The sequence below is a fragment of the Artemia sp. Qi Xiang Cuo genome, chromosome 20 (assembly GCF_049724085.1).
Source record: "Artemia sp. Qi Xiang Cuo chromosome 20, ASM4972408v1, whole genome shotgun sequence".
NCBI lineage: Eukaryota > Metazoa > Arthropoda > Branchiopoda > Anostraca > Artemiidae > Artemia > Artemia sp. Qi Xiang Cuo.
In genome coordinates, this window is record NC_142813.1 from 22,168,155 (window position 1) to 22,189,696 (window position 21,542).

Here is a 21,542-nt window from a genome sequence, read left to right on the forward strand (position 1 = left end):
TAGGAATATTCGTCTGATTCAATCACTCCTGGGAAAAAAAACAGCCAAAAAAAAAAAAAAAACAACAAAGAAATAAAACCGCATTCGTGATCTTATTCTGGCAAAAAATACAAAATTCCACAATTTTCTCGATGGGAGGTTAAAACTTCTACAGTAGAATCTTCGGATACACTATATGTGATTCATTTAATTTTAGGGGGTGTTTCCCCCTTATTTCAAAAATCCGGCAAATTTTCTCAGGCTCGTAGATTTTGATAAGTAACACTAAACTTAATGAATCTTATATATTTGGAATCAGCATAATAAGCAAATTCTTTCGATATATTTTTTGATGTCAAAATTCCGTTTTTTAGACTTTCGCGGTTACTATTGAGCCACATCGCTGGTTAGGCTACTTACAGTTCGTTACTACGAACTGCCTGATTGTTTCTCAAAAGTTTCTTCTTCCTTGACTCCATGTGTAAATTAAAACTGAAGTTAGTAGCCCCTCAAAACATTTTAAAAGTGTATAACATGAACGCACTTATAGTTGCAGAATAAACTAATTTATTCAAGTTATTACTTTAAAACTACTAATTGCTTTTTTATAATCAATCTACTAGTTAGGGTTCTGTTTAAAATAAAAGAAAAGTAAATAATTCATTATAAGTACGTATCCCGCCATTTCGGGTGACTAAATCTGATTCAAAAATTAAATATTCTTTGCAATTGTATTTTTTAATGAGAAATTTTGGAATGGCTGGCGTGCTGTAAAAATTAGTAACTCCGATTTCAGGTTTCAGCTAGCAATAATTTCATTAATTCAAAATGTTTTGGATTAACATGACTAGGGTTGCCACCTTTGGTGATTTTATCCCAAGAATTTGCGATTTCACTACTTGTGCGTTCCAGGCAGTGGTTTTCATTGTTCAAGATTTTTTTTTCTATCTTACTGGTATGCTGTGTCCATCGTTGCCAACTTTTTGGTTAATGAATATGTCCCTTGAGCATCCAAAAATGTGTCTTTTTCAGCCAAATTATGTCCAAATTTTGTCTATAATATGTCCATCTTGAAATCACAGAAACTAGTTTTTTTACGACTGGTAAACCTCTTTCAAAGTGGTCAGTTTACATCGAATATAATGAAAACGAAAAAGATTCATTTAGTTCATCCATAAAAAATTAACTAGTGTGAAAGCACAAAAGTCATAAAAACATATAAACAGTAAAAAACGAATTGTCGGAGCTTAAGGCTCATCTTCCTACGAGAGTTTCGCTTGACAGGTACGGTCGGCATGAGGGTCAGCATTTTCACTTCTTTTGGTAGCTTTTTGCCAATAAGAGTATTTCTTGCGCATGTCATAAGGTACAATCAAGGAGTCAAGCGACGTTGCAGAGCACTCAGTAAGCTGGGTCACCCTTCAATCAGGGTGGTGACATCCCCAAAGGCATTATTACTGGACCTTTGAACAAGGCTGAATAAAATAGATGTCTACAGATTCGGATTGAATGCTGATTTTAGGAACTGATAGGTGTGGGGGGGGGGTTGGGCTCAAATAAATTTTGACTCGGAGAAAAGGCACTAAAATTCAATAAACTTAGCCCCATCTGAAGTTTTTACGACAGACCATTCCATAAAACCTAAAATGCCCCTGGGACATAACTTACAAACCTTGTCCCAGGGCTTTCATGGGCTGTGTAAACGCTGAGGACATTGCTATATGCTCTTTAGACCATTTTTAACAAAATTTCTATCTCAAAATTTATGTTGGGTGCATCTAGGGAAAAGAAGACGTGTATGGAGGGGGTGGCTCCACCCCTCTCCAACACGGGTGAAGGGGGGCTTACTCCGCGGAGGGCACGGCCATTATGTTTCAAAAATCGTTCTTAAAAAAATTAGACAAAAGGTTGAACATTACTATAGAGAGGGGGGTATTGAGGAGGGAATAGCCCCCGTCATATATGGAATAATTTCTGTACGTTTTAAGTTTTAATGTCGCTCCTTACTTTCGGTAGGAAAAAATAGTTTGTGCATTTATTCCTGATCGCTTTTCAGATAATCCCAGGAATTCAACCCCCTCTGTGGAAAATTTCCCCACGAAAAATTCCTCTATATAAAGTTCCTCCCATGTAAAATTTTTCCGCCGGGAACTTACCCCCGGACAATTCCATCCCTGCTACGAATCCTTCCCAGAATATTTTTTGTTTAAGATTCTACTTGAAAAATACTCCTTACCATACTTTATTTGAAGAAAGACTTATATTCATTTAGTTTCTGATCCTTTTTAAGGTCATTGGGGAATATACCTGCTTGGAAAATACCCCCCCCCCCCTGGAAAGTTTATCCCCCAGAAAAGTTCCATGGAGAATTTCTACTGGTGATAATTCGACCATGGAAATTTCTCCCGTGGAAAATACCCCCCCCCCCCCAAAAAAAAAAATAAATTAAAATAAATAAAGGGTGATCCCAAGAGAATTCCAACTCCGCTCAAAACTTCACCCCTGAGAGTTCCCTCAGAGTGTCTCAACATGTAGGCCTACAATGGGATCAACAAAGAGAAAAAAGACAAATAGAAAACATTCTGTATATAATTTCTGATAAATTCTCCCCATGTATAATTTCCCCTTAAAAGTTCAACCCCAGAAACTTTCATCCCAATGAGAAATTCTCCACATAGAAAATCCATCTCCAGAAGATCTCCTTCCTCCCTTTTAAAATGTCGGTATACTTCCCTATAACAAATACTATATATACACAATGGGAAAATTTCATAACTTGCTGCCCTTCCTCTGGTGTTTCTGGGGGGTCTTACAATCTCCAAAGGCTTATCTGTTGTACCTTTCAACAATACTGAATAAAATGGCTATCTTAAGATTTTGATCAGACGACTTTCAGGAAAAAAGGGCGTGGGACAGGGGCTAGTCGTCCTCCAATTTTTTGTTCACTTAAAAAAGGACACTAGATCTTTTAATTTTCTTTTGAACGAGTTATCTTGCAAAATTCTATATTCTGTACCATTGGTTCGATTTGATCACCCTGAAAACAACAGCAACAAATGAACACGAATCCGTGATATTTCTTCTGGCAAACACTATAAAATTTCATTTTTATAGATAGGAACTTGGAACCTCTACAGTGGGGTTCTCTGATACGCTGAATCTGATGGCGTGATTTCCAATAAAATTCTTTGACTTTTATGGGGTGGATTTTACCTTTTTCGAAAATTTTGCAAATTTTCTCAGGCCCACTAATGGGTAACACTATACTTAAAAAATATTATGTATTTTTTAATCAGCACAATAAGCTAATTTTTTGGTACATCTATTGATATCAAAATTGATTCCAGATCATCAAGAATCTTATTTTTTTTCTTTTGCTAACTTTTCATTTTTAGTTTTTTAATACTTGATAGATAGATAAATGTTTTTGCCTGACTATTGGAAGCCAGAAGCGATTGTTAACTAAAAAAGTGCCTGATTCCCTATTATCTTGACTGTAGCGTAAAAGCAAGGAGAAATAAAATCGTTTATAGATGAAAGAATACAAACTTGTAAAGAATTTCAAGAGTATTTGCAAATAGTTGTCTGCGGGAAAGTGCAACAACTCCGAAATATAATAACGTTTGTAAAAAAAATAACGTTTGTAAAAAAATTAGTAGAAAATATAAATTTAGTGTTAGATAAATAGTTTTAATACTGATTTGGTGAAAAATAACATTTTTTTTTAAAAAAACATGTATCCAGCCGGGTAATAATTCTATTTTATCTCATAAATTTTCAAAATATGTCCCTTATATGTCCCAAATTTCTAAAATATGTCCCTTTTTCGCCCTATTATGTCATTGTGTCCCGGAACACAGGAATATACCCTTCCGACATAAAATATGTCCAGTTGGCAACCCTGGTAAGTATGTTTTGTTAAAATCTAACATTTTACTAATATCTTTCAACATAAATCAGGTTGCTTTGAATGCCACTCAGAAGCTCCGATTTATGATGCAGGTTTACAAAACTTTTTCACATCAATGAATCAAGTCAAGGGGAAATCAAGTCAATGCCCCATTTCATTTTCATATGCAAAAGTCTTAATCCTTTGATTGCAAGTTTACCCTTTTGAGAAAAGAAAATCAGGGGTTTCTCACTCTGTTATCAATATGACTGAAAAGTCGAAACTTTAATTTCTGAAAATCCAGGGGCCGTTCTGCTGATTATGTCAATTATTGTCTTGTTAACAAGCAAAGGGGGCTTTTGTCATTACTACTACTGCTAACAACTCACCACAGAACCAAGCCGTCGGAGGCCAAAAACAATTACTTCAGCAATTCCATTCGAATCTTGGTTCAATTTAAATTTATTATGCACTATTTTCGAAAAAGATGCATGGGAACTTCAATTTAATTATGGTGAGTGGTCATTGGATTTTTCACCATTAAATTTTATAAATTAAATACAATTTTTCTTCTTTTTTTCAGATGAAAAAAAATGACTTTCAATATATTTAAGGGCTAGGAAACTACAGGTGCGGTTTCTAGAAAATTTGAAAAGCGCATTATACACATCAATGATTAGAATTCATGGACTTTGATTTCCCCTCGAAAGGAGTGCGCCGATCCCGGAGGTACGGCAATACCAGGCCAACGCGTGAAGGGAGCAGAGCAAGCCCCGACATCCCCCCGGTTTCCAAAAATCAGTTTAATATTCTGGGTCTATGAAAATTTTGAATAAGACTGTGATTTTCATTCACTTTCTTTCTCCATTCCTTTGTTTTTCTTTCTCTTCTCATGCAGTACATTATTCCTGACAGTACTTGAAGAAATTGTTCGGAGTAACATGTATGAACAAAAGTCGTGGTTTTTTGGACATTTACGACCATTTATAAACTTGGCAAACTTTGTCAAACTCAGAACGAGCAGAAATTAACATGAGTAGGGCTCAAAACCCCTGTGCCTTCCCAAGGCTAGAACATAACGTGCACTTTACTGAAAAAATATAAATATTTTTACTTTAATAACTTTTTGATTACTAAATATCAGTGTATGTATATTAAACTGACAATGCACATTCATTTGTATTTTTTTCTGCAAATTGCAAATTTTATTCCGGCATTGGGAAGGCACAGGGGTTTTGAGGCCTTTTCATGTTAATTTCTGCTCGCTTTGAGATTTGACTCGCTTATTTATTGTAATTTCTGTTCGTTTTGGGTTTCATTTATTTATCGATGCTGATTTGTGGTATTTTAATGCTTGGTAAATTATTTTATTTTATTTTTGCTCATTTTTGGTCGAATGGAGCTCTTTACTTTTCTTTGAAAACTTATTTTGTGGAAAAAAGTTTATTTAATTAATTACAACCAACAACGGAATATTCACGATTGAAAAACCCCAAGATCATACGTCAACAATTCTCTTCGCATCGATTGGTGCAAATATCTAAAGAGCTATGTTGGTCATGCATGTGACGCATGAACAAGCGTTACATGCATGTTCATTCATGTAACGAAATGAATTAGTCAAAAATTTAGTTGTGAAACTAACTTACATCAAGCAACATTATAATAGATTTTAGTTGTGAAACACTTAAACATTTATATGGATAGAAGATTTGCACAAAGGGGGAGTGATGGGGTTACTTTCGAGAGAGCTATATTGCATGAAATGGCAGCAAGAAATAGAAGGCTCCGAAATCATTCTGGAGGAGCTCATAGGTTTTATAAGAATTTTCTCCTTTCGATGCTGACATGCTTAGAAAAAACAATTTTCTTTTCAACTTCAACAAAATTTACAGGATTGAACTTTGGAAAATTTTAGTTTTCTGAATATCAAATTTACTTATTCTTCAAGCTAGTTTTAATTTGTTTTTGTATGTTAGTTTATATATTATGCTTGTTTTTCTTGCAGATGATCTTTTTGACTTAAATTTGGATATATATAAACATAGAGAAAAAGAACATCTTCCCAGTTCTATTTTGGCATAGAAAATGGTAATTTTAGCCAAACCAGGCAACATGAGCGAAGATAATCTTCTTCGTGATACCCCTGTTAGCTGATCAGATAATACTCGCTTCAAAGTAAGTGAAGCGACATGGGAGCTAGCTAAAACTACCAAAATACGAAGACGTCTGCCCCTTCCGCAACCATCGGTCTTCTTGCTAAAATCTTAATGTTCTCTAAAAATACATTAATTAAAATTCAACGGTCCTTTTTTTGGATCAATCTCTCTTAAATAATGGTTACAAAAAGTAAAACTTAAAAATGAGGATTGAGTAACGGAGTAGACACCCTCATATGCAGAATAATTTCCGATGAGCTTTTCAATTCCGATTTTTGGGGATAATTTTTTTATAATTAATTTAAACTAGAAGAAAACTTGTTTCTGCATTAAATTTTAATCAAAAACGAAGAAAGATTAATTTAAAAAATAAACTTTTCTCGAGGGAAGCATAGATCGAAGTTGAAACTTAAAACGGACAAAAATTATTACTTCAAAGCCTATTTAATATATATTAATATAACTAGTACAAATAAACCAACTAATTATGTTTTCCTAAGCTTCTATGATTATACAAAACTAGCGCTTTACTGAAAACATAAAATAATATAGGAGTTTTGGTTAAGTAAAAGCAAACAAGGCAACATGAGCGAAGATAATCTTCTTCGTGATACCCCTGTTAGCTGATCAGATAATACTCACTTCAAAGTAAGTGAGTGACGGGGACATGGGAATTAGCTAAAACTACGAAAATACGAAGGCGTTTGCCCCTTCCACAACCTTCGGTCTTTATGGTAAAATCTTAATGTTCTCTAAAAATACATCCGTTAAAATTCAACGGTCCTTTTCTTGGATCAATCTATTTTAAATAATGGTGAAACAAAGTAAAACTTAAAACGGAGGATTTAGTAACGGAGCTAACCACCTCATATACTGACTAATTTCTGTTCATTTTAATTTTTAGTATTGCTCCTTACGCTTGAATTGATTTTTTTTTATTTCTGAAAACCAGTAAAATAAAGCCCAGAACTCCCTTTTAAATCCACTGATACATTGTTCGCTCCTAACAATACCCCCCCCCCCCTTGAAAAACATGTACAGTTCCCAATAACTAAGAATATGGCCTAGATGAACTCTGGACCAATTATGGGCTATAACATAACTTATCGCCCTTTTTTCACGGACTATTGGGGTCAATACCATTTCCAAAGACATAGTTAAAAGACCTTTCAACTATATTGGCTCAAAAAGATATCTCAACATTTTGACTGGACGCCTTCTGGGAAAAGAGGGTTCTGTGAGGGGGACTAGTTACCTTTTAATTTTCAATCTTTTTGGTCACTTAAAAAGGATACTAAAGCTTTTCAATTCCGATTTTTGGGGATAATTTTTTATAACTAATTTAAACTGAAAGAAAACTTGTTTCTGCGTTGAATTTTAATCAAAAACGAAGAAAGATTAATTTAAAAAAAACAAACTTTTCTCGAGGGAACCATAGATCTAAGTTGAAACTTAAAACGGACAAAAATTATTACTTCACAGCCTATTTAATATATACTAATATAACTAGTACAAATAAACCAACTAATTATGTTTCCCTATGCTTTTATGATTATACAAAACTAGCGCTTTACTGAAAACATAAAATAATATAGGAGTTTTGGTTAAGTAAAAGCAAACCAATTAAGGACAACTTTTATAGAATCAAAATATTTTTAATCCCTTTTAAAATCAATCACTTTTAAAATAAAGCAACAATCCATTTTGGGATTTTCTTTATTTTTTTACGTTTAATTTGGTATCACTTCTGCACAATGGCTCAGTTGAATGACTGGCTCTCGTTTACGTTCTTAGAAGGACATGTCATGATTAGTTTGTTCACAGGTTTAAATTAAGGTCGTCTTGATAGCATTGGGAATATAGAGTAACTTTAGGATTTGTACTATAACTTGAAATTTACTCTTGTATAGAGAGAAATAATCTAATTTCTAGAGTTCAAATTATGTATTACTTGATCTCCATTTCGATGGCTACTAAAGCATATTTTTTACAATTTAAGACTGTGTATGACCCAACATTTGTATTACACCTGGAGAGAGCCAAATTCTGATTGATAAATCATTCCTTTATTCATATCTTCTTTTCAGTGACTTCGCGGTTATTAAAAAATATTTAGTTTTACGTTTATATTTTTAGTATAATTTTATGTGTGTACTGAAGGTTACTAATGTCGCAACTTTTGTTAAACTCTAAAAAGCTTTATAGATTCGTTTAGTGTTGTCAGGCTTAATGCTCACTTTTGACTCTTAAATCAATAATCCTGTTCTTTATACTTGACTTTTGTGTTTTCAGTAAAGCGCTAGTTTTGCATAACCATAAAAGCATAGGGAAACATAATTAGTTGGTTTATTTGTACTAGTTATATTAATATATATACAAAGGGCTGTTAATTAATAATTTTTGTCCGTTTTAAGTTTCAACTTCGCTTCCCTCGGAAAAACTTTTTTTTTTAATTATCTTGACTATGCCGAACAGATCAGGGTTAAATAAAATATTTGTAGATGAAAGAATACAAACATAGGTTTAAAAATACTGAACTGTACCATAATTTTTTGTAAAATGTTTCATATTTTGTGGGATTGTACTAAATTGTACCAGTAGAGGGGAAATGTACCAATATGGTCAATTGTACCACCATTGGCATCACTGCTACAATACCAGGCCAATGCTTGAAGGGAGCGGAGCAAGTCCCGACGTGCCCCCGGTTTCCAAAAATCAGTCTAATATTCTGGTTCCCATGTAGGGACCGCATCAGATATTAAGCTGTTAAGAACACTTTGATTTTAGCCAAAAGGCCGAGAAGCGATAATTCCACATGGATTGCCAAAGAATTTATGACAATACGAGTAATAAAGTTTGTCGCAGATTTAATGTCGGTTGCAATACTCAAATAGTCATTCAATTAACTTATCACTTAGTCTTTAGATTTTTATAAGCAGCAAAAAACATTTCCCGTAACATCAAAGTTCATCTCAAAATTTGAATGGTAATCGGAAAAATTTACAATCAAGACTTGAAAAAACTACCATTCAAAATACCAAAATCAGACAAAGATATACTAAAAAAAACTGACCTGTTTATCTGGATCCTTGAATTATGCAGAATTATCTAAGTTTTGACAAGATATTTTGCAGAAACTAAATTTCAGCTTGAGGGACAAACTGAGGTCTGAAAAGGGGTCAATTTTGGGTCTGGAGGGGCAGCTCTCCTGCCTCATAGCAAATTGCGCCCCTGGAACGCCTCCTTCATGTTATAGGTAGTTTAAAGCCCAATAAATAGGAGTGGTAGGGGTGCATTATATCTTACACGCGATAGAAGTTAAATACGTAACGCTAACAATAACCTAGGATACACATATCCCCGCCTAGAACCCCAATTTGGGCTATATATTTGCCCATTAGGGTTTAAATATTTAAACGCATTGGAAAACCACGCCTTGCGATCCATTTCTCTATTGCAAATACCCGTTTGACTGTTTTCCTTTACTGTTTCCCGATACAGTATAGAGCGGTGTGTAAGATATAATGCACTTTTACCGTATGATTTTATAAATCCAAATGTTGTGAAACATTTTCATATTAACATATCAAGCTTCTAGATTATTCATTTAGATATTAAAGTCATGGTTTCTTTCGGATAAAAATGCCCTAGTCGCCTGAGAGCACATTTAGCTTTTCAAAAAAAAATCATAGTAAATTCAGCTCTATTCTACTTACTAGTAACCACCCCTATAGACTCTATAGCAATTGAGCATGGATACTTATAATCCGGTTAATTACTATGTAAATTGATCACACAGTTTTGTTTCTCATTTAATTGAAAATATTTAAACTGTTGTTTTTTAGGGTTTAGGGGGGGGGAGGGACATAGGTTAGGGTACTTATTTAATATATGCTATGCTTTACCCCCCACCCCCTACTTTGCAAATATATTTCCCAAATTTGTCTCATAATCCATTATAACTGGGTATCTGTCTCTCCCATTTGATTAGTTTCCTTGATATAGTCTATAGCGGTGTGTACCGTTAAGTAAAATAGTACCGTAAATTTATATCAGTTTTTTTTTTTTTTTAACAGGATTTGAAACTAACCAGGAATACAATGACTAATTACCAGGAATTTTGGCAAATTTTCAAAAAGCGTAAAATTTCTTAAAAAAAAGAAATAAGAAAATGGCCCCAGAGAGGTGCAAATGATTAACTTCTAGCTAATGTTGCATGAAACAAAAATTTAATTACATGATTGTAAATAGTGAACCAAAAATGAAACAAAAAAACCAATGAACAGAATTGATGAAAAAAAATTAAATACAATTTATTAAACAAAAAAAAAACAAAAAACATTTTCTTTGTTTTAATGACTCTCAGTATATAATAATTATATAATTATCAGAGAACTCTAAAATACGAAACACAGGGCCTTTTTCAATAAAAACAACGAAAAGATATTTTATCTCTCAGGCTAAAAGTGTAAAGACATTTTAGGGAACCCCCTCCCCAAGAAAATTAAATACTTTAAAAATAGTATATTTTGTTTTAGTTGAATTTCCCATTGAACATGTCCTGACAATTTCAAAGCAGTAACCTTAGCCGTTCCTAACGTATCGCCCTTTGGATAAAACTGAAAGCATGAAGTTTCTTTCGTTTAGTTTAGAATCCCCCAAAAATAGCCTGAAGTTCTATATTAAATTCTAATTTTAATTTAAACTATTTATATTAAAACTTATTTAACGTTATATGTTGGCAAAGCCTCGAACATCTTAACATAGAAAAACATTTTCAAAAAACAATTGCATCGATTTGTGACATCAGAAGTAAATTTATTTTCAAGGATTTTATCTGTGTTGTAAAAAAAAAAAAAAAAAAAAAAAAAAAAAAAATACAAGCCTCCATACAATTTCTCCGGCATTGATTTCACCACAAGCATAACCATTTGCGTTAGGAGGTTGCGTTGAATTTCTGTTTTGCTATTTATAATGCAGTGCAACATTAAAATTATTTGTAGAAGCTACGAATTGGAAGATCTTTGCTGAATTTTAAAAGTAGTTATATGTAGCCCAATGTTTAAAAGGAGTTGCAACATTTAGGTGATTAGTTTTGTTTGCTGTTTTTCACGGTTTAACGCTATCCTACGAAGTTTGTTGAATATAAGCAATGATTGGGGACAATCCAAATAAAAAAGGATTGTCCCAAATATAGGGGGAAACGTGGCAAGGGAAAAGTAGGACACGGTACATTACTTATATAACATAGTGCATTAGTTAAGAAATACTATTAAAAAATTCTTTCTTAGTTGTATCACTCGCTAAATAATTTTATTTATTTAACACAAAATTCTGTCCTTTATACAATGACAGCATCTAACAGTTTTTATTTTATATATCGTTTTGCATTGGTTGAGTAAATAATATTTTACTTCGTTTCTGTTTCTCCATATAAGAATTCAAATTTGGGTTCACTATTTGTATTTTTGCCAAACTTTTCCCCAACAATTTTTTGAGAGAAGTTGTAATATAATACTTTCGATTGATATGTAGGGGAAGAAATACTCAAATATGAATAAGTTGAAAATCTACACTACTTTTTTGTTTATATGGGGTTGAAAGGAGTCAAGCCCATATCATGTTAAAAACATGAGTATAGAAAAATATTACGCAACTACTACCATCGACATACCCTGAAATTTTGAACTTAGGTTTCTTAACTTTTCCGTAAATATCACATGTACTCCCTTTTGACAACCTTGGATACAAATAGTATATTTTGATTTAGTTTCATTTCCAATGTAAATGCCATTTACCTTGATGTAACCTACTTGACAATAATGCAAGCTAGGTTGTGGTATTATTAAACTTGCTCTAAACATGAACACAAAAACTGGATTCAAAATAAGCCGAGCAAATATTACAAGAAAAATGTCCCCTCTTCCCCATTGACACCACTCGTGATGATCAGTGGCGTCAATTAACTAAAATTAAAGAGGCTAGGCAACATCCAGTGCCCCCCCGCCCCCCCGATATTTTCGTCTGATACATTAAAACGTATCGCAATGCATTTAAAAGAATTTTCTATGAGTGTTTTAACCATTTTATACCCCCCCCCTCCAAAACCAAAAGAGGTTCTTGAATCTGGAAGGGGGAACTGCAGAAAAAAATCTTACAGGAAAATACACCCTCCCCCCCCCCATTGAAGCTACTGGTATTATTCACCCATGCTACTTGATAATAATACAGCTTGTATTGTGACATTACAAAATTTGCTCCAAAGATGGACACAAAAGCTGAATTTTTAATCACCCAAGCATAATACACATAAACAATACAGTGAGACTTCATCAGGTAAATGATTATTTGTTTTATTTTTATTAGTATTTATCTTTTTCATTTGTCAATTACTAGATTAATTCCATAATTCTATGTTACTGCTAAAAACTCACCCAAAAGACTGTATTAAAGAATAGATAGCATCAAAGTAAAAATTGCTTTTTATTGTAGAATTCGATGGTGAACCTACTAAGGCGCCCTAATGTTTGATATGTAGAAAAGAAATTGAAAATAAAACAAAAGTCCTATAAGATGGACTCAAGCTAGAAAGACTTAGTAGAAACAAAGTAGTACGAGGAAGTTGCATTCCAAGATGGTAGTATCTTTTGATTTTTCAAGTGCAGAAGATCAATGTCTTATGGAATAATATTGTGTATGGACTTGCTCTAGATTTGTTGCCCTTTACTTTTTAGCCCAAATAAATTACGCGGCTATGCTGTAAGGATAACAAATCCAGCCATAGTTACTTTCTAAGACGAAACAAAAGAGAACTAAATGTAGCTTGAACTTGGCTCACTTTTACGCCATCTAAGGGCTTAAGAAATAAATACCAATCTCGTAATGGCCCATGGGACCCCACAAAAAGTCTTCTTTCTCTGGAGAAATACAGACATCTGTAAAATTTTGGACGGTTCTGCTGCAAGGCCTGCTATGCAAACAAGGGCCAGCCTTGACCACACCAATTCCTTGTACCAAAATATCTTACAGAATGCACTTTTATCATCATCTAAATAAATTCATTCTTAATTGAATGAATATGGACCAAGGAATCATTAGTTAAGCTGTCAGAATGCCAGGCTTCAGACTCCCCGAATGTATCAACGAAGAAAAAACTTTGAGATGGTAAATCAAAGGGTTTTCGTGTTATTTGCATTTAGGCTTCAGGCACCTCCTTCATCACAGACCGTTTTCTTTTGATTCTCGTTTTCCCTTCACATGGAGAATTGCCTCTTGGATCTCTTTTCCCTTCACACAGAGCATTGTCTCTTGAATTACGTTCTCCCTCCCGCCAGACAGAGTATTGTGTCTACAAGCAAGATAAGGAACCAAAGAGACAAATCTTTGATAGTATTAGGCTAGAAACCCATGGAATCCTCAAATGAAAGGATTTGACCCTATATGATCTCAAAACTCCTCATTTTAGAGGAACCTCCTTAACTGGAATGGAAATACTGTTCCTAGACGAAGGAGGAATGAGGGCCCTAAGAGAATTGGGTGTCAAGATCACCTAAGACTTGGCTCGTTATTACATCGAGCCAAGAATGCCTTCCAGCATCCCTTACCTGCTTAAAATTAGCTTTCCCGGATGCAATCTGCAAAAGATAACAACAGATACCTTGCCAGTAGCTTGTCAACTGAAAAGCTGTATGAAACTAGGTGAATTGTAACACTGATCATGTCTTCCTCAGTATAAACATAGTTTATTTAGAAACTCTTGGAAGGTTTGCAATATTTCACAGTTATTGTGTCTTTTTGCAATCTGTCCATAATTTCATAATGTGTTTTTAATTCTTGAAAACATTGAATTTCTGTTCATATATGACTTCAATTGTCCCGCATTTTCCAGGGTTACTTGTCTGAACACTACTCAAGACCGTTTCCTGAAGTAGTAGTCCTGCTGACCTTTCATGTCATTTACGTCTTGTCAAATGCTAAGACTAAGTAGTCGGGCTTGTCAGATAAGTAATCTTGGAATATTAGAACATACTACAAGAGTAGACTAGTCTGCCTTTCGCATTTCAAAAATTTGTTAAAACTCATCAACTGCCCCTCACCACTGTAATCTTTAGTAAAAGGCGAAAGATTAACTCGAGATGAAGAGAAGGGGTGCCACCCTGGCTTGGAAGAATTTCCTAAATCTGAGAGTACAACTTTACTAAATCACATCTGTTTTTTTTTAAATACTCGGAAAAAATTTTTGCGCGTGCGGCTACTGTCGCACACACACCAGCAATTATCGATTTTTACTATAGGAGGATAATCAATAGCATTTCCACATTCTTTTTTCCTTTTTTCTTCTTTTTTTCTCTTTTCCTCTTTCTTTTCGTTTTCATAGTATGATTGAAAATTCCGGAAACCTATAAGTGCAAAAATCCTTTTTTTTTATTATTTGGATTTACTGGATAGGCTTCATATTCCAGATGTGGTATAACCAAGACGTCAAACAATAGTTTGGAATCTTAGATTCTGGAAATCCTGCTGGTGAAGTCCGGCTTTAAATTTATCAATGGTCTTCAGGTCATAAAATTCAGATATATTAAAAATTAAAAAACAATCAACGAAGAATGATTGTTGATTTATTAACGGGATTGTTACCACTGCAAATAATTGTTCATTTATCTCTGTGATGTAAACCTTCAGCTTGGTGTAATAGTGAAATAAGTTTGCTACTTCCGGTTCTGTTGGTAGGTGTAGTACAAACGTTAAATGCGTTTTTATTTCATCCACAATATTTCTTAGGTTCGAAGGATCCACCAGGTCATATGATAAGGTTCCTCCGGTAAGGGCAAATAATGCACATTCAAATTTGCTAACGTCAGTTGCCAGGCTAAGTAAGGACATTGTCACTATGTCTAGTGATACCATGGTGAGGCTTGAATCGGTAATCACAAGATCTACTTCATTTTTTAAGTAATTCATTATGTTTACTGTCTTTGATATTTTCTTCGAGATTGCCTCAATTTTGTCTCTCTGGTAATTGGCTATACTGGCCTGTATTTTTTGGACATGTAAGGTCACGTTCATGGCGTTATTTAGCTTTCCTACGTTTTGCCTTAGGATATTCAGGTCTGCCTCAGTCGAAAGCCCGAACAAGCGCGAGGCTAGTTCTCCCATGATTGGTATCAGTCTAGCTGATCTTCGATATTTGCTTCTTCGAAAAAATACTTCGAAGGTTCTTTTGGACCTTTGTTTTAATTTTTGTATTTATGTATTGAACAATTAGAATTGTGCTTGCAGTCTCTGTCTATTTAAGACTAGGAAGGATTGTTGAATCGATACTCTTAGAGCGTTTTTCTCGTTTAGCTCAGGTAATGGTTCGATATTTTCCTTTGCTGGCTCATCGGCCATTGCTAATCTAGCACACGTACGTTTACCATCTATTGTCCAACATTTTTTGTGTGGGTAATCATCTTCTTCTTCCTTCTTAGTTTTATCTTTCTTTTTTGCTGGTTTAATCACCTGTACCTTTATCGTTTGTATTTCGTTATGCCTTACCTGGAGTCTTGCTCTAAATCCTATAGTAAATATTCCACTTGATTGGGTGCGGTAAAAAATGGGTCCCGTTGACCACGTCCACTTTGTAAGTATCGTTGGCATTAGATAAGTTATTGTATTCAAATTTCTTGGTGATTCCTTGCTTAGTAAGGTTATTTCTGGGGTTGTGCTTGTCGTAGTTTCCGACATTGAAGATTGTATATCTCTTGCTGGAGTGCCATATGTAGGTGTGTTTGTTTTGGTGGCTTTTCTTTTTCTTTCAGTAGGCTTTTTGTTCTTATCATCTCGTTGTGTATTTGAGGATTTTAATTACTTTAGGTTAATAATTTTCTTGTAATCCTTTTCCTTTGTGAGTTTTGGTATTATCTGTTTTGTAACATATTTTTAATCATGATTCTAACATAATTTCCCGAGAAAAGTCAGTAGGATCGGTAATTCATTTATCATAGCATAAATTCCTTCATCGATTTTTCTTTTTTTCGAAGTTGTTAGGTTAGACTTGGTAGTGTGTGTTATTCTGGCAGATTCGCTCGTGGGTCCGTCTCCATTTCTTAATTACCTTTTCCTCCTGTTTCCTAGCTTGTTGGTTAACAAAGCTTTGTCGATTTCTGCCATTTTCTTGTCAAAATCTTCCACTATGAATTTCGACTTTAGTTTGGGAAGAATGGGGGGTAGATTTCCTTTATTTTCCTTATGGTGCATGTCTTTCGTGGTTTGCAAGCTTTTATCTGATTTTAAAAATTGGAATATGGAATCCTTTAATTCATTGGTGTTTTTATCCAGTTTCATTACCTGTTGAAACAGGGTTTCAAACGGTTTAGGATCCAGTTTCATAAATATTTTCCAGGCATTGTGGCTTGCAAGTAATGAGTTCTCATGTTTGAAGATTATTCCATGTTTTACGATGTCTTGGGCTATAGTTTGGGAAATGAAGATTGTTATGACCTTTGTTATCCACATCCTTTTTGCTGCTTCTGGAATTAATATTTCATTAGACATTATATAGAAAGACTTCCTAGATTGATTATTGAACGAGGACTCAGATTTTTATTATTTGTTCTTTATTTTTTTTTGGGGGGGGGCACAAGGTACTGGTTTGATATTATATTTTTACTATATTATAATAATTTTTGTGGTTCGAAGGAAACAAGGTGATATTAAAACTTGTTGTCATTTAATTTGTTACATCGCTTAGGGTCATTGCACTGTTGATTCTTAAGCTGGGGGGATAGGTATTTTAATTCCTTCGCGTAAGAATTTTTCCTTTTACATAATAGGTTGGTTAACTTGTTTCGGTTGGCGCAGTTTTTTTGATCTCTTAATTACCTTTGCTTTTGCTTCATAGGTTTTTATTCTCCTAAATATAATTTTATTTTTCATTGCGCGGTATATTGCACTTTTTGGATTATATAAATACTGTTTAAAATATTTTATTTCTTGGAGGGGGTCATGTTTACCTTGATATTTCACACAATTTGGGTTTCCTTCAATTTTGTAGACTAGTTTTTGCTTTCTACATTTGTCAAGGAGTAATAAATCTGTCTGACAAGGACCTTTAACATACCAATATCGAATTTTATATTGTTTTTGCAACTTTCTTATCTCGTGTTGAACGAAATAAAGGTACTTGCCCTTTCTGCCGTTATATTTTATTCCTAGTTTGCCTCTTGCTGGTCGATATTTGGGCGTATTTGCTAGACGTAATCCGAAGATATAAGATCCTATGTTGTATTCCCTTAAGTCGTACTTGACATCCCATTTGTTTGCAAAGACTTCTTTCCCTGATTTATCCACAATGATTATTGCCACTGAGTATATGACATTCTCTTTGGCATGTTTAATGGATATGAACTCTGTGTCTATAATTGCCCTGGCCATTATTCTGAAATAAAAGGTAGTTTCTATTGATCTTTGTTTAATTTATAATTTTTTCAAGATTGGTTATGATCATGGTACACTCTACGTCGAAGTCAAACTACCTTTTCACCGGCATTTCCTCAATACATCGGGTACTAATTCGTTCGACCATAACTTACTTAAAGCTCCATGTTAACCAATAATGAATATGTACTTTGTGTGGAAACAAGGCAACTTTAGGATAAAGTTGAACTACTTTTTCACCGGTGCCACCTTGGATTTAGCTATTTATGCGTTCGAACATAATTTCATTGCTAAAGTTCCATACTCTAGTTTAACGACTTTGCGGTCGCTTTTTAGACTTAAAAGTATAGAGATTTTCGAGAAACTACCTTTTTGTCAATACTTTGATAATGTATTTAGACCTTTTGACATTTACGCTAATTCGCAGTTCCATAAATATTAACACAATACTGGTTTATAATGCATTTTTTGATACTAATCGATTTTCATGGTTATAACACTTCAGGTAATATTGTAGGGTTCTTTCATCATTCATTTTAACAAGGTTATTTATATATACAGTTTCTTCCACCGAGGTTGGGGTTTAATTTCAATATGGGTGTATCATCCGGCAGTGCCGCCTTTGAATTTGGAGATTTAAGCATATCTAGAAGTCGATAATCTTCCCATGACGAAACATTTGGGCTGAGAAATTGGAGTTCAAATACTATATCATTTTTACCGTTTTCAGGTATATTTAGGTACATTAAATACACTAAAAGTTGGTTTGGGAGGTGCAGGCCTTCCAAAGTGGCGGTTATGTCATTCCTTCGCATATTTTGACGAATGACTTTCTGGCACAACTGAGATAATGACAATGGGTCATTTATTATTTTTACTACGGAGAAACTTAAGTTTACGTGTGATTGGCAACAGCATAGTTGCTCGCGTATTATTACGTCTAATCCAGGGACTATTTTTCTTCCGAGATTTTCATCCTCTTGGAAGAAATTCAGGGTTATTTTCTTTATGTCTTTGTATTCTCTTGGGGCAACTTGAAAAATTGCAGCTCCCATTGAAGGGTTTATCGGATTCAGATACGTGTTATTTACACAATTGACGTACAGGATTTTAAGAAAACTTTCACCTTTTAACATATGTCCTTCGTCTATTAGTATGGAGAGAAATTTAATGGGCCAAATTGTAGTTATGTTATTATCGTCTTGATCGTACCACATATTATTGGCGATATATTCAGACAACGAGCTATACATTGTTGAAGGGATATATTGTATTAAAGTTCGGAAGGCCAGGTTGGCACTTCGTCTAGTGTGCTCTAGTGTTCTTATTATCTCATGTGCGCTAAAATTATAAAACACTAGGCTTGCCGTTAATCTAAGGACCACTCTTTGTTCCAACCTTGTCTTTCGAGCTCTTAGAAGACAACATAGTCTTAGACAGTCAAGATATTCTACTGCCTTAATAAGTTTCTCTTCTTTAATTAAATTGTTGACATGTCAACAGTACTAGAGCTGAGCCTTAATTTATTATCTAAGCTGTCTTATCATAAGTTTCAGAAAGATTGCATTTTCTCGTCTACGTTCATTTAATCGTTGATTACTAGGGTATCTCATCATGTTTACGTTTTTTTTTTTTGATTATTATACTAGATTTTAGGCTAATATAAGCAACATACCGTATGGTTGCATGTTCCGGCGTTTCTCTTAACACGTGGTTGAAGGTTAGTTACACACCGTATCTGGAAATGTGTTCTTATGTAAAATTTATCAGTAATCGTGAAATAAATTAACTTAAAGTAAAAATGGTTAACGCATAATGATAGATTAGTCAGGTGCCTTTAATTTGGTGATATTTGTTATTATTCTTAGCTGTTTTTAGTTGGTTCCTCTAATTTATGTTATTTAACTTTCACTGGTATCCTTGGGTTCCTTTCCTGCTTGAGTTGATCTTCGTAGTAAATACCTCGGCGCAGGGCCCGAACACAAAATTAAACTACTTGGGTCCCAGCACTGTGTCAACGCACTCCCACGCATCGGGATTTTTGTCCATTTTTATTCCATATTCTCGTATGGTCACTTGAGTTATCACATTTTTAAATTTTGAGGGTTAGGTAGGGTAATTTTGGCAGATCACATAGTTAATTTCACTATTTTTTTTTGCATTCTTCCTTTTGTTCTAGATGTACTTCGCAAGAGATACCTCCACTTTGCACGCCTCTCCCAAACAGTCAACAGGAAAAGCTTACAAAGTCACGGCATTCCCCGCGTATTGGGCTTATGTCCATCCTTATTTCAAATTCCCGTATGGTCACTTTTGTTATTACATTATTTTCTTATGAAAGAAGTGAGTTAGGGTAAATCTCGCGGGTCACTTATTTATGAAGAGATTGGTTGATTTTCTCGTGAGAGTTCGCCGGTCAAACAATAATGACTAAAGGGATATAATGCACCACATGTCACCTCATTCGACCAGCGGGTCCCCATGTTTTAGGGTATTTTTGTCCAACTCCAAAACTGTAGTTTCTCATTATGTGATGATTAATTTTTTGTAACTGTTTGGTAGTTTCTCATAAGAGAGCTATGTCCCTAATGGAAACGGGATGTTATGTAAACACCATCCATCGTCTCCACTTTGCCACGGCTTCCCATGATTGGTAGGGCATTCATTTATCACATTTCCTTGTTGCTTATTTGCCTTTCGTATTTCCATAGTTATTAATCATAGAGAGCCAGGCCAAACGGGAACGGAAACGGAAAGATAATGATACCATTTCCATTCCCCCGTGACCATGGCTACCCACGAGGGTCTATTTGTTTGAGAATTTGACGAATAAGGAGCTGTATTGCTTGCCAAGCAACGTCTCGTTGTGCAATCAAGTCTCGTGTTCATGTAACTCTTATATTTTACGACGGGTGAAAGTCAAGTGATTGCATGGTGGGATAATATACACCATGCTCATCCTTGGCTCTAACTTCCTATGGTTGGGGGTCCACCCGTTTTCACTATTATACGTCATGTGGATATTTGAGTCATTTTTCCTATGCTGTTCTAAGGTATTTCATGGTGTTGACCGTTGACTGTTGTTTTATTTAATTTTTTGTGAATTAGAATTGCCATGTATACCGTGCTTTTATTAATTCTTTAGAGAAAAAAAAAAATTTTTTGTTGCCGTCGTGGAAGTGTGTAAGGTACTACTACTGACTTTTAGTTGAAAGTATCTTTTTTTTTTCTTTAGTAGTTAAGTAAAGGGTTATATTATATATTTTTTTGTTAGCGTATTTCAGTTAATGTTATATTTGTTGATCAGCCTGAGGGAAGCCCAGAAGTTTTCTATTGTAATTTAATGTGGCATTTGATTTCTATAATTGTTGAATGCTTATTTACAATTAAATTTTTCTTAAGTAGTCTATGATTGACGAGGCAAAATTTTTTTTTCTTTTAAACAGTAGTTTCGATTAACTTCGTTAAGGCCCTTTTTTTGAGAGTATAGGTTTACTTTTTTTTGTTACTTTTCAAAATTCAGCTATTAGGCTGTAATGCCTTCTTTTCATTTATCTTTATGTTTCATTTAATTGTGACGTGACTAAATTATTTATTCTTCCACTTTCATCAGCTTATTATATCCTTTGTTAATTGGAGTCAAGTTAGTTGAAGTGTAACTCATTTACTTTTAAGGTGTGAAATCATTCTTCTCCTGTGGCGGAGTTAACGCCACGTGGTAGAGGTATTTGTTATCCCCCGCGTAATTATATAAGAGTTTTGTAGCTTGTCATAAGCCACATGAATTTAATTTCTTTGTATTTCCCAGGTGGAGACTAAAATATATCTACGTTTGATGCCAAAACCTGATGCCACAAGGGTGCTGCCTGAGAGTCCCACGCGACTAAGAGGGGGGTTCATAAGTTTGATTAGGTCATTACGTATAGCATTCGTAATTGTTTTTCCTTGATATTTTATCGTGTTAATCTTCACTAGGTTTTTCTTCTGCCGGAACTCAATTTAAAGAGAGAGTTTAAAAATTTAGCTTTGATCTACCTTTTGATTTAGGGTTTTTGAAACATTTTTTCAGAACAAAGGGCAGGAGTGCTTTACAGATG

At 34.3% G+C, this 21,542-nt stretch overlaps 1 non-coding gene and 2 pseudogenes across 1 annotated transcript; all 3 read right to left on the reverse strand.

Moving 5' to 3' along the window:
• Nucleotides 1-4,575: 4,575 nt before the first annotated feature.
• LOC148940009 (U2 spliceosomal RNA) lies at nt 4,576-4,713 on the reverse strand (annotated as a pseudogene).
• A 3,935-nt stretch (nt 4,714-8,648) lies between these two features.
• Nucleotides 8,649-8,834, reverse strand: LOC148940010 (U2 spliceosomal RNA). The gene has a single exon (XR_016143508.1). It is a non-coding gene; the product is annotated as a U2 spliceosomal RNA (small nuclear RNA).
• Nucleotides 8,835-14,065: 5,231 nt separating this feature from the next.
• On the reverse strand, nt 14,066-14,180 carry LOC148940011 (U5 spliceosomal RNA; annotated as a pseudogene).
• Between the last annotated feature and the right edge of the window lie 7,362 nt (nt 14,181-21,542).